Source organism: Leptonotus elevatus, chromosome 5, assembly GCF_054856555.1.
Source record: "Leptonotus elevatus isolate MCC_2025b chromosome 5, RoL_Lele_1.0, whole genome shotgun sequence".
Classification (NCBI taxonomy): Eukaryota; Metazoa; Chordata; class Actinopteri; order Syngnathiformes; family Syngnathidae; genus Leptonotus; species Leptonotus elevatus.
In genome coordinates, this window is record NC_141243.1 from 19,078,926 (window position 1) to 19,097,349 (window position 18,424).

The window sequence follows — 18,424 nt, forward strand, 5'->3', positions numbered from 1 at the left end:
AGGCTTAATGAACTAATGTTGACAAACTGTTAAAGAAGTGGATTTTTTCGGACTGCAACTATAACCAAAGAAAACATTTCCCTTGAACACTTGCCAATATAAAACAGTTATTCACATGCTTACTCTGGTCATTAAGGTTTTGAGGTAGGAGGTGGGGAAGTAAAGCCAAGAAGTGACTGATTCGGCTGTATGTGCATTTGTGCATACATTCCTTAAACCAAAACCATGCCCTGTAAGAGGCTTGAACTCAAGACCTTCAGATTATGAGACTGACGCGCTACCAACTGCGCTAACAAGGCCACATGAAAACTGGATGCAAAGAGTGAAAGGTGGAATTGGCTCAAACCCGTAAATGAAAATAGGCTGGTTGAACGAATGTTGACAAACTGTCAAATAAGTTGACTTTTTTGGACTGCTGCTATGATCAAAGAAGACATTTTCCTTGAAAATTTACCAATATAAAACAGTTATTCACAAGCTTACTATGGTCAATAAAGTTTTGAGGTAGGGAAGTAAAGCAAACACGTGACTGAATCCGCTGTACAAGGATTTGTGCATACCCTCTTTACACCAATTTGAACTTATGATGTTTGGAAAAAGGTAGCCATGCCCTGTATGAGGTTTGAACTCATGACCTTCAGATTATGAGACTGACGCGCTAACAAATGCGCTAACAAGAACACATGAAAACTGGAAGGAAAGACTGAAAGGTGGAATGGTCCAAACTCGTACATGAAAATAGGCTGGTTGAACGAATGTTGAAAAGTTGTCAAAGTAGTTGACTTTTTTGGACTGCAACTATGACGAAAGAAGACATTTTCCTTAAACACTTGCCAATAAAAAACAGTTATTCATTTGCTTCCTCTAGACATTAAGGTTTTAATGTAAGAGGTGGGGGGAAAAAGCCAACACGTGACTGAATCCACTGTACAAGGATTTGTGCATACTCTCTTTATACCAATTTTAACTGAAGATATTTGGGAAAACAAAACCATGCCCTGTATGAGTCTTGAACTCACAACCTTCAGATTATGAGACTGACGCGCTACCAACTGCACTAACAAGGCCACGTTAAAACTGGAAGCAAAGACTAAAAGGTGGAATGGGCTCAAACCTGTACATGAAAATAGGCTGGTTGAATGAATGTTGAAAAGTTGTCAAATAAGTCGACTTTTTTGGACTGCAACTATGACGAACCAAGACATTTTCCTTGAACACTTGCCAATATAAGACAGTTGTTCACATGCTTACTCTTGTCATTAAGGTTTTGAGGTAGGCGGTGGGGAAGTAAATCCAACACGTGACTGAATCCACTGTACAAGGATTTGTGCATACTCCCTTTATACCAATTTTAACTGAAGATATTTGGGAAAACAAAACCATGCCATGTATGAGACTTGAACTCATGACCTTCAGATTATGAGACTGACACGCTACCAACTGCGCTAAAAAGGCCACATGAAAACTGGAAGCAAAGACTAAAAGGTGGAATGGGTTCAAACCCGTACGTGAAAATAGGCTGGTTGAACGAATGTTGAAAAGTTGTCAAAGAAGTTGACTTTTTTGGACTGCAACTATGACGAAAGAAGACATTTTCCTTGAACACTTGCCAATATAAAACAGTTGTTTCACATGCTTACTCTTGTCATTAAGGTTTTGAGGTAGGCGGTGGGGAAGTAAATCCAACACGTCACTGAATCCACTGTACAAGGATTTGTGCATACTCTCTTTATACCAATTTTAACTGAAGATATTTGGGAAAACAAAACCATGCAATGTATGAGACTTGAACTCATGACTTTCAGATTATGAGACTGACGCGCTACCAACTGCGCTAACAAGGCCACATGAAAACTGGAAGCAAAGACTGAAAGGTGGAATGGGCTGAAACCCGTACATGAAAATAGGCTGGTCTAATGAATGTTGAAAAGTTGTCAAAGAAGTCGACTTTTTTGGACTGCAACTATGACGAAAGAAGACATTTTCCTTGAACACTTGCCAATATAAGACAGTTATTCATTTGCTTACTATAGTCATTAAGGTTTTGAGGAAAGAGGTGGGGAAGTAAATCCAACACGTGATTGAATCCACTGTACAAGGATTTTTGCATACTCTCTTCTTCCAGTTTTAACTGAAAATGTTTGGGAAAACAAACCTATGCCCTGTATGAGGTTTGAACTCATGACCTTCAGATTATGAGACTGACGCGCTACCAACTGCGCTAACAAGGCCACATGAAAACTGGAAGCAAAGACTGAAAGGTGGAATGGGCTCAAACCCGTACATGAAAATAGGCTGGTCTAATTAAGGTTGAAAAGTTGTCAAAGAAGTCTACTTTTTTGGACTGCAACTATGACGAAAGAAGACATTTTCCTTGAACACTTGCCAATATAAAACAGTTGTTTACATGCTTACTCTAGTCATTTAGGTTTTGAGGTAGGCGGTGGGGAAGTAAATCCAACACGTGACTGAATCCACTGTACAAGGATTTGTGCTAACAAGGTCACATGAAAACTGGATGCAAAGACTAAAAGGTGGAAGGGGCTCAAAATCCGTACATGAAAATAGGCTGGTCTAATGAATGTTGAAAAAATGTCAAAGAAGTCGACTTTTTTGGACTGCAACTTTGACGAAAGAAGACATTTTCCTTGACACTTGCCAATATAAAACAGTTGTTTACATGCTTACTGTAGTCATTTAGGTTTTGAGGTAGGCGGTGGGGAAGTAAATTTAACACGTGACTGAATCCTCTGTACAATGATTTGTGCATACTCTCTTCTTCCAGTTTTAACTGAAAATGTTTGGGAAAACAAAACCATGCCCTGTATGAGGCTTGAACTCATGACCTTCAGATTATGAAACTGACGCGCTACCAACTGCGCTAACAAGGCCACGTGAAAACTGGAAGCAAAGACTAAAAGGTGGAATGGGCTCAAACCCGCACATGAAAATAGGCTGGTTGAATGAATGTTGAAAAGTTGTCAAAGAAGTCGACTTTTTTGGACTGCAACTATGCCGAAAGAAGACATTTTCCTTGAACACTTGCCAATATAAGACAGTTGTTCACATGCTTACTCTTGTCATTAAGGTTTTGAGGTAGGCGGTGGGGAAGTAAATCCAACATGTGACTGAATCCACTGTACAAGGATTTGTGCATACTCTCTTCTTCCAGTTTTAACTGAAAATGTTTGGGAAAACAAAACCATGCCCTGTATGAGGCTTCAACTCATGACCTTCAGATTATGAGACTGACGCGCTACCAACTGCGCTAACAAGGCCACATGAAAACTGGAAGCAAAGACGGAAAGGTGGAATGGGCTAAAACCCGTACATGAAAATAGGCTGGTTGAATGAATGTTGAAAAGTTGTCAAAGAAGTCGACTTTTTTGGACTGCAACTATGCCGAAAGAAGACATTTTCCTTGAACACTTGCCAATATAAGACAGTTGTTCACATGCTTACTCTTGTCATTAAGGTTTTGAGGTAGGCGGTGGGGAAGTAAATCCAACATGTGACTGAATCCACTGTACAAGGATTTGTGCATACTCTCTTCTTCCAGTTTTAACTGAAAATGTTTGGGAAAACAAAACCATGCCCTGTATGAGGCTTCAACTCATGACCTTCAGATTATGAGACTGACGCGCTACCAACTGCGCTAACAAGGCCACATGAAAACTGGAAGCAAAGACGGAAAGGTGGAATGGGCTAAAACCCGTACATGAAAATAGGCTGGTTGAATGAATGTTGAAAAGTTGTCAAAGAAGTCAACTTTTTTGGACTGCAACTATGACGAAAGAAGACATTTTCCTTGAACACTTGCCAATATAAGACAGTGTTAGAAATCATTCATTTGATTTCCTGCGTGTTCAAAATAAAACTCAAAGTTGAGATCTCGTGAAGAAGTTCTGGCCAGCTTTTATTATTCAGAAATTTCCGAAGCCACTTTGGATCCTTGCTCAATCAGCAGTGACCGCAAAGTGTGCCTCTCGCTCTCTGCTCTTGCACACTTATACAAAAACAGTGTTTAGAAAGAATACTCCCCCCCTGTCATCTTGTCCTGTCAGCAGAGTGAAATACACAACTTAAAATCCTAAACCAGTTCCTATCTCAGTCCACTCCAGATGTGGGTAAACAATTGGTCCCCGGCACCTCCTTGCACCAGGAAATGTATGGACAGACCTCTGCTTGCACTTCCAAACATCCCCTCATTTAGATAACTCAAAAACCTTACTAGACATTTCTTTCCCAGAGAGGAGAACAAAGGACTATAGATTGACTAACATTTGAATTAACTGTTGTCTTATTATTACACAGCTCTAACTAATATCAAAAACGATTAAAATATAAATTGAAACAGAAAAACAATGTTAATAATCTAACAACAGTTATTCATTTGCTTACTATAGTCATTAAGGTTTTGAGGTAAGAGGTGGGGAAGTAAATCCAACACGTGACTGAATCCACTGTACAAGGATTTGTGCATACTGTCTTCTTCCAGTTTTAACTGAAGATATTTGGGAAAACAAAACCATGCCCTGTATGAGGCTTGAACTCATGACCTTCAGATTATGAGACTGACGCGCTACCAACTGGGCTAAAAAGGCCACATGAAAACTGGATGCAAAGACTGAAAGGTGGAATGGGCTCAAACCCGTACATGAAAATAGGCTGGTTGAATGAATGTTGAAAAGTTGTCAAAGAAGTCGACTTTTTTGGACTGCAACTATGACGAAAGAAGACATTTGCCTTGACACTTGCCAATATAAAACAGTTGCTTACATGTTTACTGTAGTCATTTAGGTTTTGAGGTAGGCGGTGGGGAAGTAAATTTAACACGTGACTTAATCCACTGTACAATGATTTGTGCATACTCTCTTCTTCCAGTTTTAACTAAAAATGTTTGGGAAAACAAAACCATGCCCTGTATGAAGCTTGAACTCATGACCTTCAGAGTATGAGACTGACGCGCTACCAACTGCGCTAAGAAGGACACGTGAAAACTGGAAGCAAAGACTAAAAGGTGGAATGGGCTCAAACCCGTACATGAAGGCTGGTTGAATGAATGTTGAAAAGTTGTCAAAGAAGTCAACTTTTTTGGACTGCAACTATGACGAAAGAAGACATTTTCCTTGAACACTTGCCAATATAAAACAGTTGTTTACATGCTTACTCTTGTGATTAAGGTTTTGAGGTAGGCGGTGGGGAAGTAAATCCAACAAGTGACGGAATCCACTGTACAAGGATTTGTGCATACTCTCTTCTTCCAGTTTTAACTGAAAATGTTTGGGAAAACAAAACAATGCCCTGTATGAGGCTTGAACTCATGACCTTCAGATTATGAGACTGACACGCTACCAACTGCACTAACAAGGCCACATGAAAGTTGGAAGCAAAGACAGAAAAGTAGAATGGGCTCAAACCCGTACATGAAAATAGGCTGGTCTAATGAATGTTGAAAAGTTGTCAAAGAAGTCGACTTTTTTGGACTGCAACTTTGACGAAAGAAGACATTTTCCTTGAACACTTGCCAATATAAGACAGTTGTTCACATGCTTACTCTTGTCATTAAGGTTTTGAGGTAGGCGGTGGGGAAGTAAATCCAACACGTGACTGAATCCACTGTACAAGGATTTGTGCATACTCTCTTTATACCATTTTTAACTGAAGATATTTGGGAAAACAAAACCATGGCCTGTATAAGGCTTGAACTCATGACCATTGTTAAGTTATTAACATTGTTTTTCAGTTTTAAATTATATTTTAGCCGTTTATAATTTAGTTAACTCAGTATGGCTAAATGAATAGCATTTTTTTGTGTCTCACACTCCTGAGAAAATAAGGGAGTGTATGGGTCTGGTATCTGTCTCTTCCGAAGGAGACGGGCCGATGTGTGATTGTTTCTCTCTAATCTGATTTATAGCCATGGGAACTTGCTGAACTTGCAGAAGGGAGGAGAGAGGGATTTTCTTGTATTCATTTCGTTGTAACCAGGTGTGTTGTGGGCTGACCTTTTTCTGAACCCTTTTTGTGAATAAATAACGATGTGAGCTGGAGAGAGGGAGCCACATTTGAACAGAGACATCGCTTGGGTGACTTTAAATGTGCGACCAGAAGCTTCTGTTAATTAAAAACCTTTGCAAAGGAACTCCTTCAACAGAATCTCACCATTCAGTTAATTGAACACGCAAAGAGTACAATACTTAATATTGTCTACTCTAACAAATGGTGACCGCCGACGCTGAATTATAACGAATGGTCTCCTCCGTTGAACCAAACGGAAGGTGTTATTCTGACGTGGAACAAGCTGCGGCGTTCAAAGACGGGCGGAACTTCTAGGCCTAAATAAATAAAGTACGGTAAGTGGAGATCTTTATCCACGTAGAAGAAGTTTTGTCTGTCTGGTCCGCTGCAGCTGGTTTTTTCGTCTTCCAAAATTGTCTAAATTTTAAAAGAGATCTGTGTGAACGAGTGTAGTTTGATGTCGTTCTATTGTGAGTTGTGATAATTCCGACGATATTGAACTAAACACGTCGTGGAGTGGTGCATTTGAAGGTGACGTGATGCAGACTCGAAGTGATGAAGCTTTTTTTGTACAGGAAGAAATAGCGGTTAATTTTTTGATTTGTTTTGTTTTTCGTCAACGCTATGAAGAATCCTTAGACCATAATATATATTGAAGATTATGGTATGCGCTCTGCTTTTTAAGCAGTTTTGGCCGATTTGGGGACGAGTATCATATTTGTTCATGGCTCTTATTGAAAAAGTCCTATTTACACGTAATATGTTTTTTTTTGAAAAAGCGCCTGTTTGAAATTGAACAGAAAGGGGTCCAGGTTGATTACAGCGATGATTGGATTTTGTATCACTGTATTTGCAATCGAGAGATTACGTGATTTATTTTATTTTGTAGGCGCTTCTACAATATGTAGTTTTGAGGTCAGGATTCCCGTTTGAATTCCTTTTGTTCCACGGTTGAATTCGTGAGCGCGTGACAAATTTCTTAAAAAATAAGCGCCTTGCAAAAATTTTGCAATAAAGGGAGAACAGTTTAGCTCAGCGGGATTGGGTAACCGCTGTGTATAAACGAGAGGTCACGTGATTCTTATGTCTGTCTGTGTGTGGCCATATGTGTTAACATATTGAACTATTAATACTAAAAGTGAGACGTCACTGTATTAAAACCGAATGTATACATCAAAAACTACAAACAAAAATGGAGGCGATTTCGACCCGGATACAGAATGGTTTGTCCTGAATGCGCTTCCGGTTCAGCGAAAAATAAAAGCGTCGATGAACAATGAAAAAACGAACTATGGATCGATTGTATACAAAGCTTTCGCTGGACAAAATGGTATGTCAGACTTTTGTATTTTCTTTGTTGGTAATGGAAAAAGGCTGAATTTGATGCTAAAATGACTCCAGCATTTGTGGAGCAGTTTACGGATGGGTTGTTCAAAGTTACCAGTTTATTGAAATCACCGTATAAAACTGCAGTTTAAATGCTATAAGATTTGTAGACAACGAATTGAAGGAATAACACCGTTTATTTATTTTTTTATAATGACTGAAGAGTGTGCGTATGCATGTGAGTGTGTGACCTAGCTTCTAAAAAAGGTGGGGGTTTGTAAGTGAGAAGTGTGCATATGGGGATTTTGTTTGTTTTTCTTTAATATTTTAACTAAGTTTGGTGTTGTTTTGTGTGAGATGATACTGTTGTGATAGTGGCGTTTGTTTTATTAATGGGAATATGATAAAATAGGTTTTGCGATTTATAATGTTAAGAAGAAAAAAAAAAAAAGAGAAATGAATAAAGAGGCTGTGTTTTTTACGAAAGCAGGGAGTGAACTGTCTTGCTATGATCCCATGTCCTCAGTCTGGCATTTTTAAAGCATTGTATCAACGAATGTGCATTTTTTGATCAGGTGAGCTCTCAGAAAGACTGTGTGTCATCGGATCCACATTGCAGACAGCGTCTGAATGGATGTGGCAGAGATCAAAGGTCAAAAGCCGCAGAGCAACAGTCTTCTCGTCCTGTGCCTAAGAAAAACATGATGTTCAAATTCCTCAATGCCCAGTGACTGTGTATACGCCTCATTCTAGTGACTTCTCCCCTATGGCTGTTTTGCATCCAGAGGAAATCTAAATGCCTGCTCTGAACATTGCTGCCACAACAGCCGCCATGCTGGCCAGGACTGAACATTGACAACAGCTGCCGTCCTGCCTTTTGCTGGGGGTCTGGACAAAGAAAGTTGGTGGTCGGAATGAGATGTGATCCATTCAGTAAAATGCTACATAGTGATATGCAAGGCATTTTTAATGTTTTGAGTGGGGAACTGTGATCTATAGCAAGATATTTCAGGAAATTGAAAACGACATATGTAAATTTGAAATAAGGGATTGAGAAAATTTATTTCAATCTATAGCCTACTAAATTTTTGCCTATATTTTTGGGAGAATCAGTTTCTGAATTGGTATAATGGGAATTTTATTAATATGTTATGATATGATATATTTTTATTTTCCCCGTGAGGAACTTTTTTGGACTTCGTCCAGCTGCAGCTATAGTATAAAATAAATAATAGAATAGAATAAGTAGTAACGAGTAAAAGACTAACTAAGAGTTTGATGGCTAAATTAGATTTTTTTTTTAACAGCACTGTGATTTATAAATCCCAGAAATATTTTGTGTGCTGTGTTTTTTATGAGCCCCGCTAATATGTGAAAGATTAGATTTTATCCTCAGCCCCACTAATCTGTAAAAGAGGTGAGGTTGATTGGCAGTTTAAATAATTTTCGGGACTCTAGGAGAATTAGAGTAATATGGTTATCTCTATTTTTTATGGCCCCAAAGTCATCATATATTAGTGTCTTAAGTTGTATCTGCTTATGTTTAGTTTTATAGTGTTTTGTAGCTCTTTTGTTTATCTCATAGCCTGATTTAGAGGGTTGAGTTATTTATGACGTCTTTTGAGTCATGGGGTCTTTATTTTGTCCTCCCTTTGTCTTGACGTGTTTGAAAAAATCAGTGGATCTTTGTCAAATGAGGGAGTTTATGTTTAAGAATTTAACCAATGTAGACGAGTTAGAAAATTAAAAACGAAATTAAAAAGGTTGTGGGGTATCAGCCTACACTCCAATTGACAGGATGAGTTTGAAAATGATCATTCACAGTTTGAATATGAAGAAATCTATCAGAGGAAATCGATCGCAAAGTAAGTCTGAAGCAAGCAAGGACAATAATGCATATTCGCCGAATGAAGGTAATTATATTATATTATATCTTTTATCTTAGAATCACATTTGAAAAATGTAATGTTTGGAGCCCAGTGTTTGCAAAAGAGTATAGATAATATGAATATATGTGAGTTTTTCCCAGCATGCCAGGATTCGGCCGGTCATGGGATTCTGGGAAGAGAATAAGAGATATGAAAGGCACAGTTATGCAAATTTAGAACAAATTTAGTCATGGTAAAAAATTACCTATTATTGAACAAAACCTATTTGAAAGATAAATATTTACAAGCTCTGTCTTATATTAATGAATGAGCGAATGTCATTCAACTCAATCAAGGGCTGGGCTCTATTTTAATGTCACAAAAATAGATCTTTTCCTGTTCCAACAGCACAGGACCTACGGATCTTAATCAAATAACATTTACTAATCCCAACTAACAAAACTATCAGGGTTTTTTCCTCCAAATAAAATTTATGTGAGTTTATGAGAAACTAAAAATGAAAAGTTTCTGCACTCAGGAGAACGGCCCCAGGGGGTTGGTGAGGAAATCTTGTGCAGTTCTCTGCACAGAGAAAATTCCACATCTGGTCTACAAGGCTTCCGGAGACGTGCCAGGCTCGGCCATCTCATCAACTGATGCTCTCAGGTTGAAAGGAGAGACGAAATTCCACAACTGGAGCATCAATCTTATCACCTCCGACCTGGAGCCACGTCAGCTGAATCCGTGCCCGGTTCCGGAGCTGCCGTTTGAGGACATCAGTCAACGGATCAAGAGCAAGTGCCTTTTCTTGGGCAATCATTCCTTTGATCAGTCACATTTTGGGCAGAATAATCCCAGGTGACAAATCGAAGAATTTGGGTAGTCTACCCCAAATTCTTAAAGAAGAGACGAACTATTGCGACACTCTTTTCATTTAAAAAAAAAAAAAAAAAAAAGACCTTCAAAGAACTTCATCACAAGATGGCTTCAAAGAACACATATTCGTCTGCCGATACATTGCGACACTTTTCAATGAACAACATTTTATGTTAAGCCTCACATATGCTATGCTTATTCCACTAAAAATCTTTTAAATGTATCAAATTGTTTTTTAATGTCATATGATTGCTAAATTACCTCCTCTTCTGCTAAAGGGATGTTTTAAGGATAATTATTTTTACCACACAACCATTGAAAAAAAAATGTTTTAATGTGTTGAGCTCTTATGAGCTCAAATGAGGGATTGTTAAGTTATTAACATTGTTTTTCAGTTTTAAATTATATTTTAGCCGTTTATAATTTAGTTAACTCAGTATGGCTAAATGAATAGCATTTTTTTGTGTCTCACACTCCTGAGAAAATAAGGGAGTGTATGGGTCTGGTATCTGTCTCTTCCGAAGGAGACGGGCCGATGTGTGATTGTTTCTCTCTAATCTGATTTATAGCCATGGGAACTTGCTGAACTTGCAGAAGGGAGGAGAGAGGGATTTTCTTGTATTCATTTCGTTGTAACCAGGTGTGTTGTGGGCTGACCTTTTTCTGAACCCTTTTTGTGAATAAATAACGATGTGAGCTGGAGAGAGGGAGTCACATTTGAACAGAGACATCGCTTGGGTGACTTTAAATGTGCGACCAGAAGCTTCTGTTAATTAAAAACCTTTGCAAAGGAACTCCTTCAACAGAATCTCACCATTCAGTTAATTGAACACGCAAAGAGTACAATACTTAATATTGTCTACTCTAACACCTTCAGATTATGAGACTGACGCACTACCAACTGTGCTAACAAGGCCACGTGAAAACTGGAAGCAAAGACTAGAAGGTGGAATGGGCTCAAACCCGTACATGAAAATAGGCTGGTTGAATGAATGTTGAAAAGTTGTTAAAGAAGTCAACTTTTTTGGACTGCAACTATGACGAAAGAAGACATTTTCCTTGAACACTTGCCAATATAAAACAGTTGTTTACATGCTTACTCTAGTCATTTAGGTTTTGAGGTAGGCGGTGGGGAAGTAAATCCAACACGTGACTGAATCCACTGTACAAGGATTTGTGCATACTCTCTTCTTCCAGTTTTAACTGAAAATGTTTGGGAAAACAAAACCATGCCCTGTATGAGACTTGAACTCATGACCTTCAGATTATGAGACTGACGCGCTACCAACTGCGCTAACAAGGCCACATGAAAGTTGGAAGCAAAGACTGAAAGGTGGAATGGGCTCAAACACGTACATGAAAATAGGCTGGTCTAATGAATGTTGAAAAGTTGTCAAAGAAGTCGACTTTTTTGGACTGCAACTTTGACGAAAGAAGACATTTTCCTTGACACTTGCCAATATAAAACAGTTGTTTACATGCTTACTCTAGTCATTTAGGTTTTGAGGTAGGCGGTGGGGAAGTAAATCCAACACGTGACTGAATCCACTGTACAAGGATTTGTGCATACTCTCTTTATACCATTTTTAACTGAAGATATTTGGGAAAACAAAACCATGACCTGTACGAGGCTTGAACTCATGACCTTCAGATTATGAGACTGACGCGCTACCAACTGCGCTAACAAGGCCAAATGAAAACTGGAAGCAAAGACTGAAAGGTGGAAGGGGTTCAAAATCCGTACATGAAAATAGGCTGGTCTAATGAATGATGAAAAAATGTCAAAGAAGTCAACTTTTTTGGACTGCAACTTTGACGAAAGAAGACATTTTCCGTGACACTTGCCAATATAAAACAGTTGTTTACATGCTTACTCTAGTCATTTAGGTTTTGAGGTAAGAGGTGGGGAAGTAAATCCAACACGTGACTGAATGCACTGTACAAGGATTTGTGCATACTCTCTTCTTCCAGTTTTAACTGAAAATGTTTGGGAAAACAAAACAATGCCCTGTATGAGGCTTGAACTCATGACCTTCAGATTATGAGACTGACGCGCTACCAACTGCGCTAACAAGGCCACATGAAAGTTGGAAGCAAAGACTGAAAGGTGGAATGGGCTCAAAATCCGTACATGAATATAGGCTGGTCTAATGAATGTTGAAAAAATGTCAAAGTAGTCGACTTTTTTGGACTGTGTTAAAGTAGATAATATTTATCATTCTACTCTTTGCGTGTTCAATTAACTGAATGTTGAGATTCTGGTGAAGAAGTCCCTTTGCAAAGGTATCAGAAATTTCTGGTCACACAATGAATACACTCAAATCGTGTTCTGTTCAGATTGTGTCCCTCCTTCTGCTGCACATCATTATTTATTGAAAAGTGGGTGAATACGAAAAGTCTCCTCCCATCAGCAAGTTCAGCAAGTTCCCAGGAATACAAATCAGCCTGTCTCTCCCCTCTTCCGACAGAGACCGGTACCAGGCTATACTCCCTTCAAGATAGCAGTGGAAGAAACCCGTTGCCCTTCTTTTCTCATGAGAGTGAGACAGATAAGAATACAATACTATTCATTGAGCCATACTGAGTTAACACAATCATACCTACATCTACACAGCTATAACTAAAATCAAAACGGCTAAAATATAAATTGAAACTGAAAAACAATGTTAATAATTCATCAACTGCAACTTTGACGAAAGAAGACATTTTCCTTGACACTTGCCAATATAAAACAGTTGTTTACATGCTTACTGTAGTCATTTAGGTTTTGAGGTAGGCGGTGGGGAAATAAATTTAACACGTGACTGAATCCTCTGTACAATGATTTGTGCATACTCTCTTCTTCCAGTTTTAACTGAAAATGTTTGGGAAAACAAAACCATGCCCTGTATGAGGCTTGAACTCATGACCTTCAGATTATGAGACTGACGCGCTACCAACTGTGCTAACAAGGCCATGTGAAAACTGGAAGCAAAGACTAAAAAGGTGGAATGGGCTCAAACCCGTACATGAAAATAGGCTGGTTGAATGAATGTTGAAAAGTTGTCAAAGAAGTCGACTTTTTTGGACTGCAACTTTGACGAAAGAAGACATTTTCCTTGACACTTGCCAATATAAAACAGTTGTTTACATGCTTACTCTTGTCATTATGGTTTTGAGGTAGGCGGTGGGGAAGTAAATCCAACATGTGACTGAATCCACTGTACAAGGATTTGTGCAAACTATCTTCTTCCAGTTTTAACTGAAAATGTTTGGGAAAACAAAACCACGCCATGTACGAGACTTGAACTCATGACCTTCAGATTATGAGACTGACGCGCTACCAACTGCGCTAACAAGGCCACGTGAAAACTGGAAGCAAAGACTAGAAGGTGGAATGGGCTCAACCCCGTACATGAAAATAGGCTGGTTGAATGAATGTTGAAAAATTGTCAAAGAAGTCGACTTTTTTGGACTGCAACTATGACGAAAGAAGACATTTTCCTTGAACACTTGCCAATATAAAACAGTTGTTCACATGCTTACTCTTGTCATTATGGTTTTGAGGTAGGCGGTGGGGAAGTAAATCCAACATGTGACTGAATCCACTGTACAAGGATTTGTGCATACTCTCTTCTTCCAGTTTTAACTGAAAATGTTTGGGAAAACAAAACCATGCCCTGTATGAGGCTTGAACTCATGACCTTCAGATTATGAGACTGACGCGCTACCAACTGCGCTAACAAGGCCACGTGAAAGCTGGAAGCAAAGACAGAAAAGTAGAATGGGCTCAAACCCGTACAAGAAAATAGGCTGGTTGAATGAATGTTGAAAAGTTAACAAAGAAGTCGACTTTTTTGGACTGAAACTATGACGAAAGAAGACATTTTCCTTGAACACTTGCCAATATAAGACAGTTGTTCACATGCTTACTCTTGTCATTAAGGTTTTGAGGTAGGCGGTGGGGAAGTAAATCCAACACGTGACTGAATCCACTGTACAAGGATTTGTGCATACTCCCTTTATACCAATTTTAACTGAAGATATTTGGGAAAACAAAACCATGCCCTGTATGAGGCTTGAACTCATGACCTTCAGATTATGAGACTGACGTGCTACCAACTGCGCTAACAAGGCCAAATGAAAACTGGATGCAAAGACTGAAAGGTGGAAGGGGTTCAAAATCCGTACATGAAAATAGGCTGGTCTAATGAATGATGAAAAAATGTCAAAGAAGTCAACTTTTTTGGACTGCAACTTTGACGAAAGAAGACATTTTCCTTGACACTTGCCAATATAAAACAGTTGTTTACATGCTTACTCTAGTCATTTAGGTTTTGAGTTAGGCGGTGGGGAAGTAAATCCAACACGTGACTGAATCCACTGTACAAGGATTTGTGCATACTCTCTTTATTCGAATTTTAACTGAAGATATTTGGGAAAACAAAACCATGCCCTGTATGAGGCTTGAACTCATGACCTTCAGATTATGAGACTGACGCGCTACAAACTGTGCTAACAAAACCACGTGAAAACTGGAAGCAAAGACTAAAAAGGTGGAATGGGCTCAAACCCGTACATGAAAATAGGCTGGTTGAATGAATGTTGAAAAGTTGTCAATGAAGTCGACTTTTTTGGACTGCAACTTTGACGAAAGAAGACATTTTCCTTGACACTTGCCAATATAAAACAGTTGTTTACATGCTTACTCTTGTCATTATGGTTTTGAAGTAGGCGGTGGGGAAGTAAATACAACATGTGACTGAATCCACTGTACAAGGATTTGTGCAAACTATCTTTTTCCAGTTTTAACTGAAAATGTTTGGGAAAACAAAACCATGCCATGTATGAGACTTGAACTCATGACCTTCAGATTATGAGACTGACGCACTACCAACTGCGCTAACAAGGCCACGTGAAAACTGGAAGCAAAGACTAGAAGGTGGAATGGGTTCAACCCCGTACATGAAAATAGGCTGGTTGAATGAATGCTGAAAAATTGTCAAAGAAGTCGACTTTTTTGGACTGCAACTATGACGAAAGAAGACATTTTCCTTGAACACTTGCCAATATAAAACAGTTGTTCACATGCTTACTCTTGTCATTATGGTTTTGAGGTAGGCGGTGGGGAAGTAAATCCAACATGTGACTGAATCCACTGTACAAGGATTTGTGCATACTCTCTTCTTCCAGTTTTAACTGAAAATGTTTGGGAAAACAAAGCCATGCCCTGTATGAGGCTTGAACTCATGACCTTCAGATTATGAGACTGACGCGCTACCAACTGCGCTAACAAGGCCACGTGAAAGCTGGAAGCAAAGACAGAAAAGTAGAATGGGCTCAAACCCGTACAAGAAAATAGGCTGGTTGAATGAATGTTGAAAAGTTGTCAAAGAAGTCGACTTTTTTGGACTGAAACTATGACGAAAGAAGACATTTTCCTTGAACACTTGCCAATATAAGACAGTTGTTCACATGCTTACTCTTGTCATTAAGGTTTTGAGGTCGGCGGTGGGGAAGTAAATCCAACAAGTGACTGAATCCGCTGTACAAGGATTTGTGCATACTCTCTTCTTCCAGTTTTAACTGAAAATGTTTGGGAAAACAAAACAATGCCCTGTATGAGGCTTGAACTCATGACCTTCAGATTATGAGACTGACGCGCTACCAACTGCGCTAACAAGGCCACATGAAAACTGGATGCAAAGACTGAAAGGTGGAAGGGGTTCAAAATCCGTACATGAAAATAGGCTGGTCTAATGAATGATGAAAAAATGTCAAAGAAGTCAACTTTTTTGGACTGCAACTTTGACGAAAGAAGACATTTTCCTTGACACTTGCCAATATAAAACAGTTGTTTACATGCTTACTCTAGTCATTTAGGTTTTGAGTTAGGCGGTGGGGAAGTAAATCCAACACGTGACTGAATCCACTGTACAAGGATTTGTGCATACTCTCTTTATACTAATTTTAACTGAAGATATTTGGGAAAACAAAACCATGACCTGTACGAGGCTTGAACTCATGACCTTCAGATTATGAGACTGACGCGCTACAAACTGCGCTAACAAGGCCACATGAAAACTGCATGCAAAGACTGAAAGGTGGAAGGGGCTCAAAATCCGTACATGAAAATAGGTTGGTTGAATGAATGTTGAAAAGTTGTCAAAGAAGTCGACTTTTTTGGACTGCAACTTTGACGAAAGAAGACATTTTCCTTGACACTTGCCAATATAAAACAGTTGTTTACATGCTTACTCTAGTCATTTAGGTTTTGAGGTAGGCGGTGGGGAAATAAATCCAACACGTGACTGAATCCACTGTACAAGGATTTGTGCATACTCTCTTTATACAAATTTTAACTAAAGATATTTGGGAAAACAAAACCATGCCCTGTATGAGGCTTGAACTCATGACCTTCAGATTATGAGACTGACGCGCTACAAACTGCGCTAACAAGGCCACATAAAAACTGCATGCAAAGACTGAAAGGTAGAAGGGGCTCTAAATCCGTACATGAAAATAGGCTGGTTGAATGAATGTTGAAAAGTTGTCAAAGAAGTCGACTTTTTTGGACTGCAACTTTGACGAAAGAAGACATTTTCCTTGACACTTGCCAATATAAAACAGTTGTTTACATGCTTACTCTAGTCATTTAGGTTTTGAGGTAAGAGGTGGGGAAGTAAATCCAACACGTGACTGAATCCACTGTACAAGGATTTGTGCATACTCTCTTCTTCCAGTTTTAACTGAAAATGTTTGGGAAAACAAAACAATGCCCTGTATGAGGCTTGAACTCATGACCTTCAGATTATGAGACTGACGCGCTACCAACTGCGCTAACAAGGCCACATGAAAGTTGGAAGCAAAGACTGAAAGGTGGAATGGGCTCAAAATCCGTACATGAATATAGGCTGGTCTAATGAATGTTGAAAAAAATGTCAAAGAAGTCGACTTTTTTGGACTGTGTTAAAGTAGATAATATTTATCATTCTACTCTTTCCGTGTTCAATTAACTGAATGGTGAGATTCTGGTGAAGAAGTCCCTTTGCAAAGGTATCAGAAATTTCTGGTCACACAATGAATACACTCAAATCGTGTTCTGTTCAGATTGTGTGTCCCTCCTTCTGCTGCACATCATTATTTATTGAAAAGTGGGTGAATACGAAAAGTCTCCTTCCATCAGCAAGTTCAGCAAGTTCCCAGGAATACAAATCAGCCTGTCTCTCCCCTCTTCCGACAGAGACCGGTACCAGGCTATACTCCCTTCAAGATAGCAGTGGAAGAAACCCGTTGCCCTTCTTTTCTCATGAGAGTGAGACAGATAAGAATACAATACTATTCATTGAGCCATACTGAGTTAACACAATCATACCTACATCTACACAGCTATAACTAAAATCAAAACGGCTAAAATATAAATTGAAACTGAAAAACAATGTTAATAATTCATCAACTGCAACTTTGACGAAAGAAGACATTTTCCTTGACACTTGCCAATATAAAACAGTTGTTTACATGCTTACTGTAGTCATTTAGGTTTTGAGGTAGGCGGTGGGGAAATAAATTTAACACGTGACTGAATCCTCTGTACAATTATTTGTGCATACTCTCTTCTTCCAGTTTTAACTGAAAATGTTTGGGAAAACAAAACCATGCCCTGTATGAGGCTTGAACTCATGACCTTCAGATTATGAGACTGACGCGCTACAAACTGTGCTAACAAGACCACGTAAAAACTGGAAGCAAAGACTAAAAAGGTGGAATGGGCTCAAACCCGTACATGAAAATAGGCTGGTTGAATGAATGTTGAAAAGTTGTCAAAGAAGTCGACTTTTTTGGACTGCAACTTTGACGAAAGAAGACATTTTCCTTGACACTTGCCAATATAAAACAGTTGTTCACATGCTTACTCTTGTCATTATGGTTTTGAAGTAGGCGGTGGGGAAGTAAATACAACATGTGACTGAATCCACTGTACAAGGATTTGTGCAAACTATCTTCTTCCAGTTTTAACTGAAAATGTTTGGGAAAACAAAACCATGCCATGTATGAGACTTGAACTCATGACCTTCAGATTATGAGACTGACGCGCTACCAACTGCGCTAACAAGGCCACGTGAAAACTGGAAGCAAAGACTAGAAGGTGGAATGGGTTCAACCCCGTACATGAAAATAGGCTGGTTGAATGAATGCTGAAAAATTGTCAAAGAAGTCGACTTTTTTGGACTACAACTATGACGAAAGAAGACATTTTCCTTGAACACTTGCCAATATAAAACAGTTGTTCACATGCTTACTCTTGTCATTATGGTTTTGAGGTAGGCGGTGGGGAAGTAAATCCAACATGTGAC

General features: G+C 39.0%; 25 non-coding genes across 25 annotated transcripts; all 25 read right to left on the reverse strand.

Annotated features, from left to right (window-relative positions):
* Positions 1 to 226: 226 nt before the first annotated feature.
* Positions 227 to 299, reverse strand: trnam-cau (transfer RNA methionine (anticodon CAU)). The gene has a single exon. It is a non-coding gene; the product is annotated as a tRNA-Met (tRNA).
* A 695-nt stretch (positions 300 to 994) lies between these two features.
* On the reverse strand, positions 995 to 1,067 carry trnam-cau (transfer RNA methionine (anticodon CAU)). The gene has a single exon. It is a non-coding gene; the product is annotated as a tRNA-Met (tRNA).
* A 315-nt stretch (positions 1,068 to 1,382) lies between these two features.
* On the reverse strand, positions 1,383 to 1,455 carry trnam-cau (transfer RNA methionine (anticodon CAU)). Its single transcript has one exon. It is a non-coding gene; the product is annotated as a tRNA-Met (tRNA).
* A 316-nt stretch (positions 1,456 to 1,771) lies between these two features.
* trnam-cau (transfer RNA methionine (anticodon CAU)) lies at positions 1,772 to 1,844 on the reverse strand. The gene has a single exon. It is a non-coding gene; the product is annotated as a tRNA-Met (tRNA).
* Positions 1,845 to 2,158: 314 nt separating this feature from the next.
* trnam-cau (transfer RNA methionine (anticodon CAU)) lies at positions 2,159 to 2,231 on the reverse strand. Its single transcript has one exon. It is a non-coding gene; the product is annotated as a tRNA-Met (tRNA).
* A 587-nt stretch (positions 2,232 to 2,818) lies between these two features.
* On the reverse strand, positions 2,819 to 2,891 carry trnam-cau (transfer RNA methionine (anticodon CAU)). Its single transcript has one exon. It is a non-coding gene; the product is annotated as a tRNA-Met (tRNA).
* Positions 2,892 to 3,205: 314 nt separating this feature from the next.
* On the reverse strand, positions 3,206 to 3,278 carry trnam-cau (transfer RNA methionine (anticodon CAU)). The gene has a single exon. It is a non-coding gene; the product is annotated as a tRNA-Met (tRNA).
* A 314-nt stretch (positions 3,279 to 3,592) lies between these two features.
* On the reverse strand, positions 3,593 to 3,665 carry trnam-cau (transfer RNA methionine (anticodon CAU)). Its single transcript has one exon. It is a non-coding gene; the product is annotated as a tRNA-Met (tRNA).
* Positions 3,666 to 4,531: 866 nt separating this feature from the next.
* On the reverse strand, positions 4,532 to 4,604 carry trnam-cau (transfer RNA methionine (anticodon CAU)). Its single transcript has one exon. It is a non-coding gene; the product is annotated as a tRNA-Met (tRNA).
* Positions 4,605 to 5,300: 696 nt separating this feature from the next.
* On the reverse strand, positions 5,301 to 5,373 carry trnam-cau (transfer RNA methionine (anticodon CAU)). The gene has a single exon. It is a non-coding gene; the product is annotated as a tRNA-Met (tRNA).
* Positions 5,374 to 11,321: 5,948 nt separating this feature from the next.
* trnam-cau (transfer RNA methionine (anticodon CAU)) lies at positions 11,322 to 11,394 on the reverse strand. Its single transcript has one exon. It is a non-coding gene; the product is annotated as a tRNA-Met (tRNA).
* Positions 11,395 to 11,708: 314 nt separating this feature from the next.
* Positions 11,709 to 11,782, reverse strand: trnam-cau (transfer RNA methionine (anticodon CAU)). The gene has a single exon. It is a non-coding gene; the product is annotated as a tRNA-Met (tRNA).
* Positions 11,783 to 12,095: 313 nt separating this feature from the next.
* On the reverse strand, positions 12,096 to 12,168 carry trnam-cau (transfer RNA methionine (anticodon CAU)). The gene has a single exon. It is a non-coding gene; the product is annotated as a tRNA-Met (tRNA).
* An 804-nt stretch (positions 12,169 to 12,972) lies between these two features.
* Positions 12,973 to 13,045, reverse strand: trnam-cau (transfer RNA methionine (anticodon CAU)). Its single transcript has one exon. It is a non-coding gene; the product is annotated as a tRNA-Met (tRNA).
* Positions 13,046 to 13,359: 314 nt separating this feature from the next.
* On the reverse strand, positions 13,360 to 13,432 carry trnam-cau (transfer RNA methionine (anticodon CAU)). The gene has a single exon. It is a non-coding gene; the product is annotated as a tRNA-Met (tRNA).
* Positions 13,433 to 13,746: 314 nt separating this feature from the next.
* On the reverse strand, positions 13,747 to 13,819 carry trnam-cau (transfer RNA methionine (anticodon CAU)). Its single transcript has one exon. It is a non-coding gene; the product is annotated as a tRNA-Met (tRNA).
* A 315-nt stretch (positions 13,820 to 14,134) lies between these two features.
* trnam-cau (transfer RNA methionine (anticodon CAU)) lies at positions 14,135 to 14,207 on the reverse strand. Its single transcript has one exon. It is a non-coding gene; the product is annotated as a tRNA-Met (tRNA).
* A 702-nt stretch (positions 14,208 to 14,909) lies between these two features.
* trnam-cau (transfer RNA methionine (anticodon CAU)) lies at positions 14,910 to 14,982 on the reverse strand. Its single transcript has one exon. It is a non-coding gene; the product is annotated as a tRNA-Met (tRNA).
* Positions 14,983 to 15,296: 314 nt separating this feature from the next.
* On the reverse strand, positions 15,297 to 15,369 carry trnam-cau (transfer RNA methionine (anticodon CAU)). Its single transcript has one exon. It is a non-coding gene; the product is annotated as a tRNA-Met (tRNA).
* Positions 15,370 to 15,683: 314 nt separating this feature from the next.
* On the reverse strand, positions 15,684 to 15,756 carry trnam-cau (transfer RNA methionine (anticodon CAU)). The gene has a single exon. It is a non-coding gene; the product is annotated as a tRNA-Met (tRNA).
* A 315-nt stretch (positions 15,757 to 16,071) lies between these two features.
* Positions 16,072 to 16,145, reverse strand: trnam-cau (transfer RNA methionine (anticodon CAU)). The gene has a single exon. It is a non-coding gene; the product is annotated as a tRNA-Met (tRNA).
* A 314-nt stretch (positions 16,146 to 16,459) lies between these two features.
* On the reverse strand, positions 16,460 to 16,532 carry trnam-cau (transfer RNA methionine (anticodon CAU)). Its single transcript has one exon. It is a non-coding gene; the product is annotated as a tRNA-Met (tRNA).
* Positions 16,533 to 16,846: 314 nt separating this feature from the next.
* trnam-cau (transfer RNA methionine (anticodon CAU)) lies at positions 16,847 to 16,919 on the reverse strand. Its single transcript has one exon. It is a non-coding gene; the product is annotated as a tRNA-Met (tRNA).
* An 807-nt stretch (positions 16,920 to 17,726) lies between these two features.
* trnam-cau (transfer RNA methionine (anticodon CAU)) lies at positions 17,727 to 17,799 on the reverse strand. Its single transcript has one exon. It is a non-coding gene; the product is annotated as a tRNA-Met (tRNA).
* A 314-nt stretch (positions 17,800 to 18,113) lies between these two features.
* On the reverse strand, positions 18,114 to 18,186 carry trnam-cau (transfer RNA methionine (anticodon CAU)). Its single transcript has one exon. It is a non-coding gene; the product is annotated as a tRNA-Met (tRNA).
* Positions 18,187 to 18,424: the final 238 nt, after the last annotated feature.